At 38.2% G+C, this 13,629-nt stretch overlaps 1 protein-coding gene and 1 long non-coding RNA gene across 2 annotated transcripts in view; both read right to left on the reverse strand.

Annotated features, from left to right (window-relative positions):
* The window catches only part of LOC117205749, a 45,678-nt gene extending 37,972 nt beyond the window's left edge, over positions 1–7,706 (reverse strand). Inside the window, exon 1 of the long non-coding RNA XR_004487287.1 lies at positions 7,632–7,706. This is a non-coding gene — a long non-coding RNA (uncharacterized LOC117205749). The remainder of the gene's footprint in view (positions 1–7,631) is intronic.
* LOC117205745 (syndecan) overlaps positions 1–13,629 on the reverse strand; it is a 240,953-nt gene that overhangs the window by 138,530 nt on the left and 88,794 nt on the right. The gene's annotated exons all lie outside the window — the stretch shown is intronic.

Below are 13,629 nucleotides of genomic sequence, written 5' to 3' on the forward strand. Positions count from 1 at the left end.
ATTTCTTCCCTCTGCAAGAATGCAGACTTCCCATTCGTCGAACTCTATCGAATATTCCTGCCGTTGTTACATTCGTTTCGAATATATTCGCAAAGCCGAGTGGATTCTTCCGTTTCTATCGCATTTTCATAAACCAAGAACAACTTCCAGGGAAATCTTCGAACGCTTATACCTGCTCAATAAAACATTTCCAAACATAAGTTTATGGGAACTTTCTTACCTGCTTAACATCATTAACAAGTGGTACAAGTTTCGTTCCGAGCTTCTCGGACACCTGCTATACTATTGCGCTTGTCATATATTCGTACGCTTATATTAAAATATATTTTATTACATATTAGAAATTTGTATTTTTCTAAACAGTATAATAAAATAATTTAGAAGATAGTAACGTTTAGGCAGAGAAATGTATGTATTGTGCAAAGAACTGTATGTACTTTGAATAATTTTTACATTACAACATTACGTACATTATGAATTTTTGTATTTCCAAATTTCTCGTTTATACGCGTAGAAATCTGTCTGCAGCGTACGTGTTACACGGTAAAGTTTCATTTCTAATTTAATTATCCCTCATCGATATTATTTCGATTGTAAATTGTCTGATCGACGTTTATATCTGCATCTTACACGAGCAAATTTAACTTTATATCAGTCCGATAATATTTTGATCTTCGATAGCTCGAGTATTCCGCGAGAATTTTAATTTTGCAAAATTGAAAAGTACGACTTTAGCGTTTGGCTCGGTGTTCTTTTTGTTAGAAATCGTTTCGTAGAACGTTGGCGAGTATCGTGGTACTTGCGCGTGTTTAATGGCTGGCCCGATTCACATAACTTTGTTTCTAACAATTTTAGTACCTCTATTGACTCGTGTGTGCGCGTAGTATGTTACTTTTATTGAGTAATTAAAAGCTGTATATTTAACATGGTAAACTTAGCAATTTATCTTCTACGGTATATGATACGAATAGAAGGGAAGAAAATATGATCCGAGCAAGCACGTCGTCTCCTTTCTATAAATTATGTCAAATGAAATAAATAGGTGGCAATTAAGTTGTAAAAAATGCCGATGGGAAAAGGAATTATTGGAATATCTTCTAAATACGCTGTAAAATAAATTATTCTACTTGCAATACCGGCAATCTATTCTTGTAATCGAGTGGCAAATTTAAAAGAGTTAAGAGGCTCCAACAAAAATTGTTCATTCGTTCCGTGACCATAATTTCTTATAGAAAGCACCTGCAGAAAACTAACCCGAAGACGATCTATATGAAGAGTACCACGAATTAATTTTCCAGTTAGCATCATCGTCGTTCTTGCTGAATCACAGTGTGAAGATCAAAAATGTTCTAATAATTCCTACATTACTTTCAATCTCTTTTTCGTTTACCTTTCTTCTTTTTGCTCTTTTTATTTCATTCATATTTTTAAAAAAGTCACGCAGCAATTCCCAACTATTCGATTTTCTCTCTAATATTCGTTAATCTTCTATTTACTTTTTCCAACCTAGCACACATCTTTCTAATTCCTACACTATTTTTCATTTAACCGGTTTCTTCTTTCCCCGATCGTATCTTCGAAATGATCTCAATAATTCCTACGCTATTCTTCATTTTATTACGAATTTAATCCGTCTCTGTCTCGCCTAGTTCATATTTTCAAAACGATCACAGCGATTCCTAACTATCTAACCGCCTTTGCTGTCACTTTATCAACCATTAATCTCCATTTTCCCTGCCTAACTTCGTTCGCTTCTTCAAAAAGCTCTTAATAATTCGCACAATTACGACTTCTTCTTTCTATCTGTTTCTTCTTCTTTTTAGCTCGTTTCTATCTTCAAGGAAACATCGTGCAACACTACCTACACCTATTACTACCACTACCATTGCTTGCTTTCTATTGCGTCTGCAAAAAGATCTCGTGATAATTCCCATTCTATCTTTCGGCCTATTTCTTCCTTCTTCTTACTTCGCTCGCATCTTCCAAAATATCATCCGACTTGCTACGCTATTTTCCACTCTATTATCCAATCTGCCTTTCCCTCTATCTCGCTTCGCATCTTCTAGCCCAAACCAAGATCGAATCCTCTGCCACGTCCGACAGATCTAATTATCCAATTATGGAAGAAGCGCGACAGTGGTACACGTTGTCACGGCGATTTAGAACACATTAGACACGATGATAGCCGGTACGGTTTTCCGTCGTTTCGTCGGGACGAAAGGCCGCGGACACGAAAGTGACCTTCGCTCGAGCCGCCTCTAAGTGTCCAATCACGGTAATACTGTCCGGTCGGTTGACGTCACGGCCTCTAATTCCAGCAATTTCCCAATTGCCGATCAAAGTCGCCGGAATCGCAGATTGCATCTGCTCGGTGAGCACACGCCGTTACGAGCAAGAACCAGCAACTCGTGCGCAACAGGGAGGGAAAACGCTCTCGATGACCGGCATCGGGGACAACTTCCGTCACGGATCGACTTCCGCCACGGATCGACTTCCGCGAAAACAGAGACATCGACTATTCCGCGAATGGGTTTGGCGTGCCGCGTACATACGTACTCTGCCAAGGAATTCGTTACCGGGATTTTCGCCGACGTGTCTTCTATGAATTGTCTTCTTTGAAATGCAAAAATCCAAGGAATCTTTTTTCTACCGAGGAGAAATTAGTAGATTTGTAGGTTACATTCTTTTCTTTATTTCTTTTTTACTTGGTATATTACGTTAGGTATTTTTTCTTCACTTTTTTTTTATCGAAGTGGATTAAAGAAGTGGGATTGGTCAGCATGATTTTTAAGTTACAAATTGTTTCTTTTTTTATTTATTGCGAAGAGTTTCTTCTGCATGGAGGATCGAGGAATTTCTTCTTTATGGAGGATTGAAGAATTTCTTCTTTTTGGAGGTTTGAAGAGTTTCTTCTGTATGGAGGATTGAAGAATTTCTTCTTTATGGAGGATTGAAGAATTGGGATTGATGAGGATGATTTTTAAGTTACGAATGGTTTTTTCTTCTTTTTTCATTTATTGGGAAGGTCCGAAGAGTTTCTTCTTTATCAAGGATTGAAGAATTGGGATTGGTCAACATGATTTTTAAGTTACGAATTGTTTCTTTTTTTATTTATTGCGAAGGTTTGAAGAGTTTCTTCTGCATGGAGGATCGAGGAATTTCTTCTTTATGGAGGATTGAAGAATTTCTTCTTTTTGGAGGTTTGAAGAGTTTCTTCTGTATGGAGGATTGAAGAATTTCTTCTTTATGGAGGATTGAAGAATTGGGATTGATGAGGATGATTTTTAAGTTACGAATGGTTTTTTCTTCTTTTTTCATTTATTGGGAAGGTTCGAAGAATTTCTTCTTTATCAAGGATTGAAGAATTGGGATTGGTCAACATGATTTTTAAGTTACGAATTGTTTCTTTTTTTATTTATTGCGAAGGTTTGAAGAGTTTCTTCTGCATGGAGGATCGAGGAATTTCTTCTTTATGGAGGATTGAAGAATTTCTTCTTTTTGGAGGTTTGAAGAGTTTCTTCTGTATGGAGGATTGAAGAATTTCTTCTTTATGGAGGATTGAAGAATTGGGATTGATGAGGATGATTTTTAAGTTACGAATGGTTTTTTCTTCTTTTTTCATTTATTGGGAAGGTTCGAAGAATTTCTTCTTTATCAAGGATTGAAGAATTGGGATTGGTCAACATGATTTTTAAGTTACGAATTGTTTCTTTTTTTATTTATTGCGAAGGTTTGAAGAGTTTCTTCTGCATGGAGGGTCGAGGAATTTCTTCTTTATGGAGGATTGAAGAATTTCTTCTGTATGGAGGATTGAAGAATTTCTTCTTTATGGAGGATTGAAGAATTGGGATTGATGAGGATGATTTTTAAGTTACGAATGGTTTTTTCTTCTTTTTTCATTTATTGGGAAGGTTCGAAGAGTTTCTTCTTTATCAAGGATTGAAGAATTGGGATTGGTCAACGTGATTTTTAAGTTACGAATTGTTTTTTTCTAAATTTTTATTTATTGGGAAGATCTAAGGAGTTTCTTCTTCATGGAGGATTGAAGAATTTCTTCTTTATGGAGAATTAAAGAATTGGGATTGATCAGGATGATTCTTAAGTTACGAATCGTTTTCCCTTTTTTTTTTTTTTGTTTATTCGGAAGGTTTGAAGAATTTCTTCTTTATCGAAGATTGAAGAATTGAGATTGATCAGGATGATTTTTAAGTTACGAATTGTCTTCTTTTTATTTATTGGGAAAGTTTGAAGAATTTCTTCTTTATGGAGGATTGAAGAGTTGGGATTGGTCAGAACGATCTGTAATATAGTTTTTTAGCGTAAGGAAGTTAAAGAAGATCGAGGAATCGCCATTTGTTCGTGTTTTTTTCTGATAATGAACAAGTTTCGTCTGAATCCTTTCTCACATTCTCTCCAAAATTTCTACTCTAATTACAGCATACAATGAATTGTTCATATCGCGGTAAGAATGATAACAAAATAATAATGACAACAACAACAACAAACACAGGTATAAGAAAGAAAAAAAAAACAAGTATACTGGAAGAAGAAGAACAACAAAACGAACAAGAAGATGAACCAAAAATAAAAGGAGAACAAGGGCAAGAAGACTAAAGATAAGAAAGACAAGAGTAAGACGAAGAAATAAAAGGAAGGCGACTACACTTGGATAATCCCGTCGATATCTGCGGAGGAAAGGAGGATTCGATTGGAGCCGGCGAGATCCGCATTAACGTGGTGGCGGAAGCGGAGGAAACGCGGAGGACAAACGAGGACAGGCGCATTAACGAAAGTAGGCGCGGAAAGAAAGCTTCTCGAACAGAGTCGAAAGGAAGCCGTAACTTCGATGAAGCTGGAGCGAGCGAGCGCGAGGGAGAAAGAGTGAGAGAGAGAGAGAGAGAGAGGGGGGGGGGAGAAAGAAGAAAAAGGAAAGGACGAGGACAGGAAAAGCCGTGTCACGGTTGAGTGACGTCGAAATCGATGAAAACGAGGAAAAGAGAAATGGGAACAGAGCTGAAAGGACGTTGGGAGACGAAGAAGAAGGAGAAGAAGGCGAATCGAAGGGATGAGAAGGAACAGCCTTTCCGCTTTTCTGCTCGTTGCCAAATTGAGAATCGATGTTTCGCGCTCGATTCGACGGCCTGGAAGCTCCTGCTAGGCTTAAAAGGTACCAAACATTCACGTGTGCATCTACACGAGAAGCTATTGTTTCCAGATGATTCTAGTCTGGTACAGTGTCGGTCAGAGACTTTTAAATAGAAGCAGTGCGATACAGGAAGACTTTTGTGAATGGAAAATCGCGAAAGATCGCAATATCTTCTTTTGGTGTGATATTAGTATCAGAATTGTCGATGTGATTCTGATCTAGTGGAATTTATAGCCAGTTGAATTTTTGATGGGTAGGAAGACTTTTGGAGATTGGAAATCGTAGCGAGCCATAAGATATTCTATAGGATTTTTTTTTTTAGAATTCTTATCGAAAAACACATATCTGTATGAATATTTGACTTCGGATGTTGTAGATTAAATCAAATTTAATGTCCAATAAAGATACGGGGCTGAATGGATGTAAGACACGGAGTGGCGCGAAGATATGTCGTAAAACGAAGTGGCAAAAATTCCGATTCTCTCAAATAGCCATATCTTTCTCCCAAACCAAGCCAATTCTACAATTAATTAAACTTCCTGACGATTCTCGTGATTATTTCTCAATTCTCAAAATCTCGAATAATTCTCACGATTATTTCACGATTCTCGAAATCTCTAACACTTGGGCGTAGAGCTATTTGATAATTTTCAAAGTCTTCGACGATTCCCACAATCGTCGCGCGATGCCTAAAACCCCTAACGACTCTCATAAATAATCCATAGAATCCGTTTATCTTCTCCATTTATCTTCGCAAATTATACTATTCTTATACTGTATTATACGCACGATGCTCTTACTTCACCCCTTTTCAGTAAAGACATTTCAAAAAATAAGAAGAAATAAATAATTCTTCCAATTATTTCGTGATTCCAAAAATCTGTAACGTTTTGCGCGCTCATTTCACGATTCTCAAAATCACCGACAACTCTCTTAATCGTTGCACGAATTCTCCAAATTCCTAACGACCCTCGGACGATAAACCGTACAACAGGCCATTCTTCGTCTACTCTTCGTCACCTGTAGCAGGTGGATAGTATCTCCGAGTAGCGTCGTGTAATCGCAAAAGCCTCGTTCTTCGATAATCGAAAGTTGGAACGAAGCGAAAAGGCTTCGTTTGCGCGTAGCGGAGCCGCGAAATAGCGTCGCGTGGTCGAAACTCAGGATCCGAGCGATCAGTGCGGCATATTTGCAGCGAACAACGCCCGGAGGCTCATAATTAAATCGCGTTTCCAGGACAATAACGACGGCCGCGGCTCGACGAAGGGCGCTGGGGAAAAAAAAGCCGGGCGGGGCGACTTCCTTTCGCCGGCGCTGAGGCTATTTCCGGTGTGCTCGCGAGTCGTCACACAAAACGAGCTAGACAAAAAACAGCTACCGTAAAAACGTCGAATTTATATTCGCTTGCTGCGAGTGAACGTTATTGTGTCGCTTCGATGGCTTTTTACATCGGGTTGGCTTGCCAACGAGATGAATTTCTTCGAGATATCTCGTTCGATTTCCGTTCCACGTTGTTGCTCGGTTCTCCCCTTTGTTTCACAAATTCTTTCTCTTTTTTTCTCTCTTTCGTTCGCCGATTTTTCTGCGTATTTTTCTTTGATCGTCTGTGACAATAGGTTCTTGCATTCTGTAAATTTGATCGAAAGGATCGTTCGATGCTGATCTCTCAACACTTTCGCCGTTGCAAATTTTCTCGTCTTTCGTTCTCGGCAAGAAAAATCATTCTGAACGAAAGGGCAAATCGAACAGTTTTACGTAATGGAACTATTTTATTTTTCCTCGCGATATTCTGTCTCGTCTTAAGTAGCTGATCGAATTTTTCAATTGCCATCTATTTTCTTATCCATTTACGCGACGATTAAATTACACGGTGATTAAGTAATTAACAGTTACAATCTATACAGGGTTGGTGGTAACTGGTGGTACAAGCGGAAAGGGGGTGATTCTACGCGAAAAAAGAAGTCGAAAATATAGAATAAAAAATTTTTTTTTTAAATTTTTCCATCGAGACAACGATCTACAGTGAGATCCATTATAACGTACCGCAGCGAAAATTCAAAGTCGATTTTCTCGAAAACAAAGCCTCAAACGAAAAATTTTTATTCTATATTTTCGACTTCCTTTTTCGCGTAGATTCACCCCCTTTCCGCTTGTACCACCAGTTACCAACCACCCTGTATATCTTTCATTTTTTCGTTATATTTATTTGTTTGTCATTATTATTTCTCTTTTAGTTACGATTAATTTTAGATAATTTTTAAACAATTACAATTACTACTGCAGGTTAATTTTTTTATTAATTACGTATTTTAAAAGACGCAAAAATTTTACCATCCTATTATTTATACAATCTGTTTGGAAATATTTCATTGGTGATTTATTCAAATCTGCGCCGCATGTAATTTTTAGTAGACGACGAGTTGATATAATTTTTTGAAACAAGAAAAAAATTAACAGTATATATATTTATATATAAAAGAAAAACCTGCATTTTGCGCTGCAACCTGTCACTGTCTTTGGTTATTGGTTAGTTGTTACGTTCCAAGTCAATTCTCTCCCATCTCTTACCTAAACAAACGAAAACAAACGATTTATTAGATACTTGTCCGATAATATAATTATAACAATATTATTATTATTTCTTAGAAGCTATGACTCAGTACGTTTTGGTTGTCAGAAATAATGCAGAGTACGAGGCAATGATAATATTGGGTTGGCAACTAAGTGATTGCGGATTTTGTCATCAGATGGTATTGACGATATCCGCAATCATTTAGTTGCCAATCCAATAGAATTTTATGGAACAGGTTGAAAAGACAACACGCATTGACCGATGAAACTACACAGGAACCAGATCGAAAGTGTTTTGACATTAATTTTTAATGATAATTAAATACACGTGTCCCAATGAAAAAGACAATTGACGTAATCAAAACTAAGACAATTTAAAATAATAATTACTAACAATAATTGAGAAATTGATTGATCGAATAACATAAGAATTTACATCGAGCTACGTCAAGTTAACAAAAGAAATAACAATTTGAAATTAAATGTTCAACTATCAAAATTACAACCTAAGTTTCGAATTTATTATTACGTTCATTCTTGCTAATTTCTCACGAAATGATCTCGAGCTTGTCCACACGATCCGATAAATCCTCTTTGCTATACATCTTCATAAATCACGACGAAGACAAAAACCCGAAAACATTTTTTCTAATTTAATGAAAAATTCCATTTTTGTCACTGGACGTCGTTTACCGTTTCGACTGGTTGATTCGCCAAATATTTTTTCAGCGAGCAGAATGAACGGTATCTGGCGAGGAGACGAGGATCAAAGAGCGCAGGCACATAATTATTTGAGCAAAACTCGGGATTAGCCGAGTGGAAAGGCTCCTTTTCGCGAAAGCGACCCTGCCCCTGCTTCTGCACACCTCCATCCCTTTCTCCGCCCTTTCTAATTAAAACCGTGGACGAACGCGTGGCTTTTCGAGGGAATTTCTCGGTGTACTAATTATTCAGCATTCTGTGGACACGTCTCGTGCGCACACAGACACGCGTCACGTGGATATCAATAACGTCGCCACCCTCGATTAGAGGGGTGATTTCATTTTTCACGGTCGACCAGATGAAACGTGGTGTTCGACCATGTTACGTAAGATAATAAAGTGAAATAGTAAAGAGAAATAATAAAGAGGCTGAGAGAGAGAGAGAAAAGAAAAAAGAAAAAACAATGTTGTTTGTTCGATGGGGTGGATGATTCAGGGGGTTGAAATGGGATTTCGAGAACTAAGGTATCGTTTAATTGTTAAGGATCATTTCCAAGCTTATCCACTCTGCTGTTTTTCTATTTAATTTTCCCTTTTCCTCTGTCTAATTTCGTTAATCTTCGTTTCTCTTTTGAATCTTTAACGCAGCAAACTGTGAATCCTTGACCCAGAAAAAAGAAGCTGGACTTCTCATCAACATCGGCGAGATCGTCTTGCGAAACTATGATGAACAGTACGTCATAAGCACGAAAGCCATTATTTACTCGCACGGTGTAATTAATTTTTAATTTTTCTAGCTTTATTCCGGCAGGATATTCCGCCCACGAGTTTCTGCCATACACGAACTTTTAACGCTGAACGGTTCGATTCAAACAACGAGGCAGAACTCTGCTGTTTAAGAAGAACAAGAGAAAGGCGATCATCCCCGTCGAAGATATTCATCTCCGATACAATAATCGATTTTTCCTTTCATTTTTATCGCACATACGAGTCTGTAACATATTTCGATTCTGAACGACTGGAACCAACGCGAACTACAACGCAATTCGACGCAATACGATCGGAAACACGTGGAAGCAAAAATAACTTCCCACGAGATCACGCGGTAAAACCATGGTGCAACACGTCATCGATGTAAAATACCGCGATCTTACGATAAACGACGTTCGATTTCCCTTCTTATCCCGTTATTTTGCTCCTATTTTCCCATTACCTGGGAATCTTTAATGCGTCAACTCGAAGAACGATGCAAAATTTCGCACGCGAAATAAATCGAGAAACAACGCGAAAAGAGTGATCGTTGTCTGAGTATAGGAATCTTCTATACCGGCGACTCTGAACCGCGGACAAGTGAAACTAAAATAGAATGCGAAGCTCTTAAACCGAGAAGGGCGAAAAACAATATCCACGGGGTTATCGTGGAAAACCACGGTGCAACACGTCATCGATAGAAAAGCCACCATTTATCCGCAATTTGATCGCACGCGTCCGCGTGTGTCGCAGTTAGCTCGAGAAGGTTTGTACGTGGCGACCCGGCCAACAATTAAACAAGCGACACCGAATTTATCGCGGTATCGATAACCTTCTACTCCTGACAAATCATAGCCGACGATCGTTCGAAAGAGATGGGGTTGGGCTGTATGGCGAGACGGTGAAATTTATTGGAAAGACCACGGTGACGCGAGGTCGAATCCAGGAGATTTCAATTCACCGCCAACGATATGATCGCGCCACATCGATCGAACAGAGAGACTTTTGTCCGATCGGTGGCAACGTTACATCAGCGACAATCGACGAACGCGAACCATCGTTACATCACTGTCGAATTTGATCGCGCGCCGCCTTTCAAATCCATTTCATGCATTATTTCCGATCTTTCTCGTTCAATACCGATCTCGCCTCTCTACGTATGAAATTTCTTTATCGTTCGTTACTCGCGTCGGTCTCTTTCATTTTTGTCTTGGTCAATGGGATCGTCGCTTCATGCGTCATACAGAGTGTCCAATTTTCTAGGAATTTTGTGTCTAATTTTGTACGAGTGTCTATTGCTTTTTCATGCGATCTTTCCAGAGGCTTTGGAGATTTACAGCGATCTTTTGAGGGATTTCAGAGTTTTTACGGGATATTTCGTACGGACGAGCTTCGTCGATTTTATATTCTCTGACGATCTCTTCGATGTAGCGTCTGTATAAATTTCGTCTAATTTTTGTTACTTCTTTTATTCCCTGAAACTTTTGTTTCCTATTTTCCAAAGGGACGAAACGAACGATTATCTAGCACGATGGAAATTCAAGAGGTGCAATCTGGTCTTGCACTTTGATAGGATTAGCATCAGGGTTTCTGGAGTTCAGAAGGATCTTTGGAAAAATTTGAGAGCTTTTAGCGGACCGTCCGCACAGTTCGGCTGAAAATTTTCATTATTTCTAACTTGGCTGTGACGTTGAAACAACGTTCAAAATCCTGCAAAGTACACTTTGATTTTCAACTTTTAGATAGATAGACTTTTAATTCCCAAGTTACACACTTTTGTACAACTACTTTTTCAAACTACGTTTTACTATTCCGATTTATTTCCTCGGCAATTTTAACGCTTTCGTTATTTCACTTAACCTAATTGGATGGTAAACGAATGTTTGGACAAAAAGAAAAAAAGGACGATCATGCTTTTTTTCTCAATTAGTAAACAAGACTGCTGCCCGAAAATCGAGTCAACGTCGCGGAAAATTACTCGCTGAGAAGCGAGAAAACATGGTTTTCGGAAAATTTCCGAGGGAAAGGAAAGCTCTGTGCGTGGTGGTCCGCCCGAGAAAATTATCGTTGCGGTTTCCAGCCGGACTCGCATTAAGTCCGACAACATTCTACGACTTAACTTTCGTCACTCTGAGGGCAACTTAAATTCCCACTAAATACCCGGCTCTCATTGTCCCGGTTCTCCCTGTTTATTTCAACTGTGTCGCGCCGTTCTCCTGAATTTTCACTCCCTGAAATTCACGTGCTGCGAGATATCGAGAAAATTAATCGAAGCGTATTTAGCTCTCGACCATAGAATGCAAAGTTTGTAACGCTGTGCATAATTTTAAGTATCTGCGAATTTTGTCAATCTTCGACGTATTGAGAAGGTCTGTTTAAAAAGGTAAAATGCCACTAAGAAAAAAGAAGAAAGAAAATCGTGGCAGAAAATTGCAACTATTTTTAATTTCACGTTAAAATGAAGACATGACATCTCTCCAGGATGGAATTAATCGCTTGCCTAAAACAGATGTATCGAAGTTACAGAAAACAACGGCAGATATTGTACTTTGATCGAACAACTTGCTGATTTCTCAAATAAATTATCAGCTTCACTGACACATTTGCATTATTCGCCTGTACAGATAGTACACGCTATATTTACTCGTTTGTACAGTTAACGTGTATTCCATTTATTGTTCTTATTAAATATAAATCTGTCGTCTTCCTGGACTTTCTCTTTCGCGGAAATTCTTTCGTCCACTACTGCTGTATTACATCATTTCCATACAATAATTTGACGAATTCCAAATTCGTTTGAATACACTCGCGCGCACGTGCATGAAATAGAAAGAAAAAGAAAAAAAGAAGAACACGAAGAGGGGGAAAAATAAAGAAAAGAGGGGAGACATGGCCATTATGAAGAAACGAGTGCAACGTCCATATTCGTCGAAACGACGCGTCCGCTCGTTATATTCCGCTGGTCGTTTAACGATGCCTGGGTCGTCGACGCGTTTAGAAACGAATCGATCAGACCTGCCCGGTCGTCGACCATTTTTCCTGTCTGCGTTCGATCCCCCGATCGTCCCAGATGTGAACGCGCCACGTTGAATAATAAATCGACGAACCAGTTGACAGGGAAAAGGAACGAGAGCAAACGGGAGAGCCGAAAGAGAAGCAACCGAGGGAGAAACAGAGAAGAAAAATGAAGTTTGAGCCTCGTTGAAGTGTCATCCGTGTTATCGTGCGAGGAAGATCACGTTTATCTGAACGAGTCAAAGGCGAACGTTGGATTACTTGATTTTTATATTACACACGTACGTACTTGTTTTCGTTTGTATTTCTTTTTTCTTTTTTTGCAGTACACGTATTGAAAAATTGATAGATGACGACGTGTCGAATAAAAATAGGAATTACTGGTAAATATTAAGAAATAATTTAATATTTTCCTCTTTCTCGAGGAACGTTCACTCTACTTTTCATAATTTTGATTTGTCTTGTTGTTTGTATCTCTTAGAATTGCCCGTATTTAATTCTAAATAGATGGAGATTTCTGGTTACGTGATAGTTTAATATCTTCTTCTTCCAGGAAGATTCGCTCCAGTTTTTGTAATTTTTAATTTTCTTATCGTTTGTGTCACTTGGAGTGGCTTGTACTTAGTTTTACTGTAAATAGATAGCGACACACGCCATTGATGATAATAATATGTCGAAGATATCTGGTCAAGTTTAACATTTTAATGTTTTCTTCTTCTTCCAGGAAGATTCGCTCCAATCTTTGTAATTTTTATTTTTCTTGTCGCTTGTGTCACTTGGAGTGACTTGTACTTAGTTTTACTGTAAATAGATAGCGACACACGCCATTGATGATAATAATATGACGAAGATTTCTGGTCAAGTTTAACATTTTAATGTTTTCTTCTTCTTTCAGGAAGATTCGGTCCAATCTCTGCAATTTTTAATTTTCTTGTCGCTTGTGTCACTTGGAATGGTTTGTACTTAGTTTTACTGTAAATAGATAGCGACACGCGCCATTGATGATAATAATATGACGAAGATTTCTGGTCAAGTTTAACATTTTATTGTTTTCTTCTTCTTTCAGGAAGATTCGGTCCAATCTCTGCAATTTTTAATTTTCTTGTCGCTTGTGTCACTTGGAATGGTTTGTACTTAGTTTTACTGTAAATAGATAGCGACACGCGCCATTGATGATAATAATATGACGAAGATTTCTGGTCAAGTTTAACATTTTATTGTTTTCTTCTTCTTTCAGGAAGATTCGGTCCAATCTCTGCAATTTTTAATTTTCTTGTCGCTTGTGTCACTTGGAATGGTTTGTACTTAGTTTTACTGTAAATAGATAGCGACACGCGCCATTGATGATAATAATATGACGAAGATTTCTGGTCAAGTTTAACATTTTATTGTTTTCTTCTTCTTTCAGGAAGATTCGGTCCAATCTCTGCAATTTTTAATTTTCTT

Source organism: Bombus bifarius, unplaced genomic scaffold (genome assembly GCF_011952205.1).
Source record: "Bombus bifarius isolate JDL3187 unplaced genomic scaffold, Bbif_JDL3187 scf7180000007992, whole genome shotgun sequence".
Classification (NCBI taxonomy): Eukaryota; Metazoa; Arthropoda; class Insecta; order Hymenoptera; family Apidae; genus Bombus; species Bombus bifarius.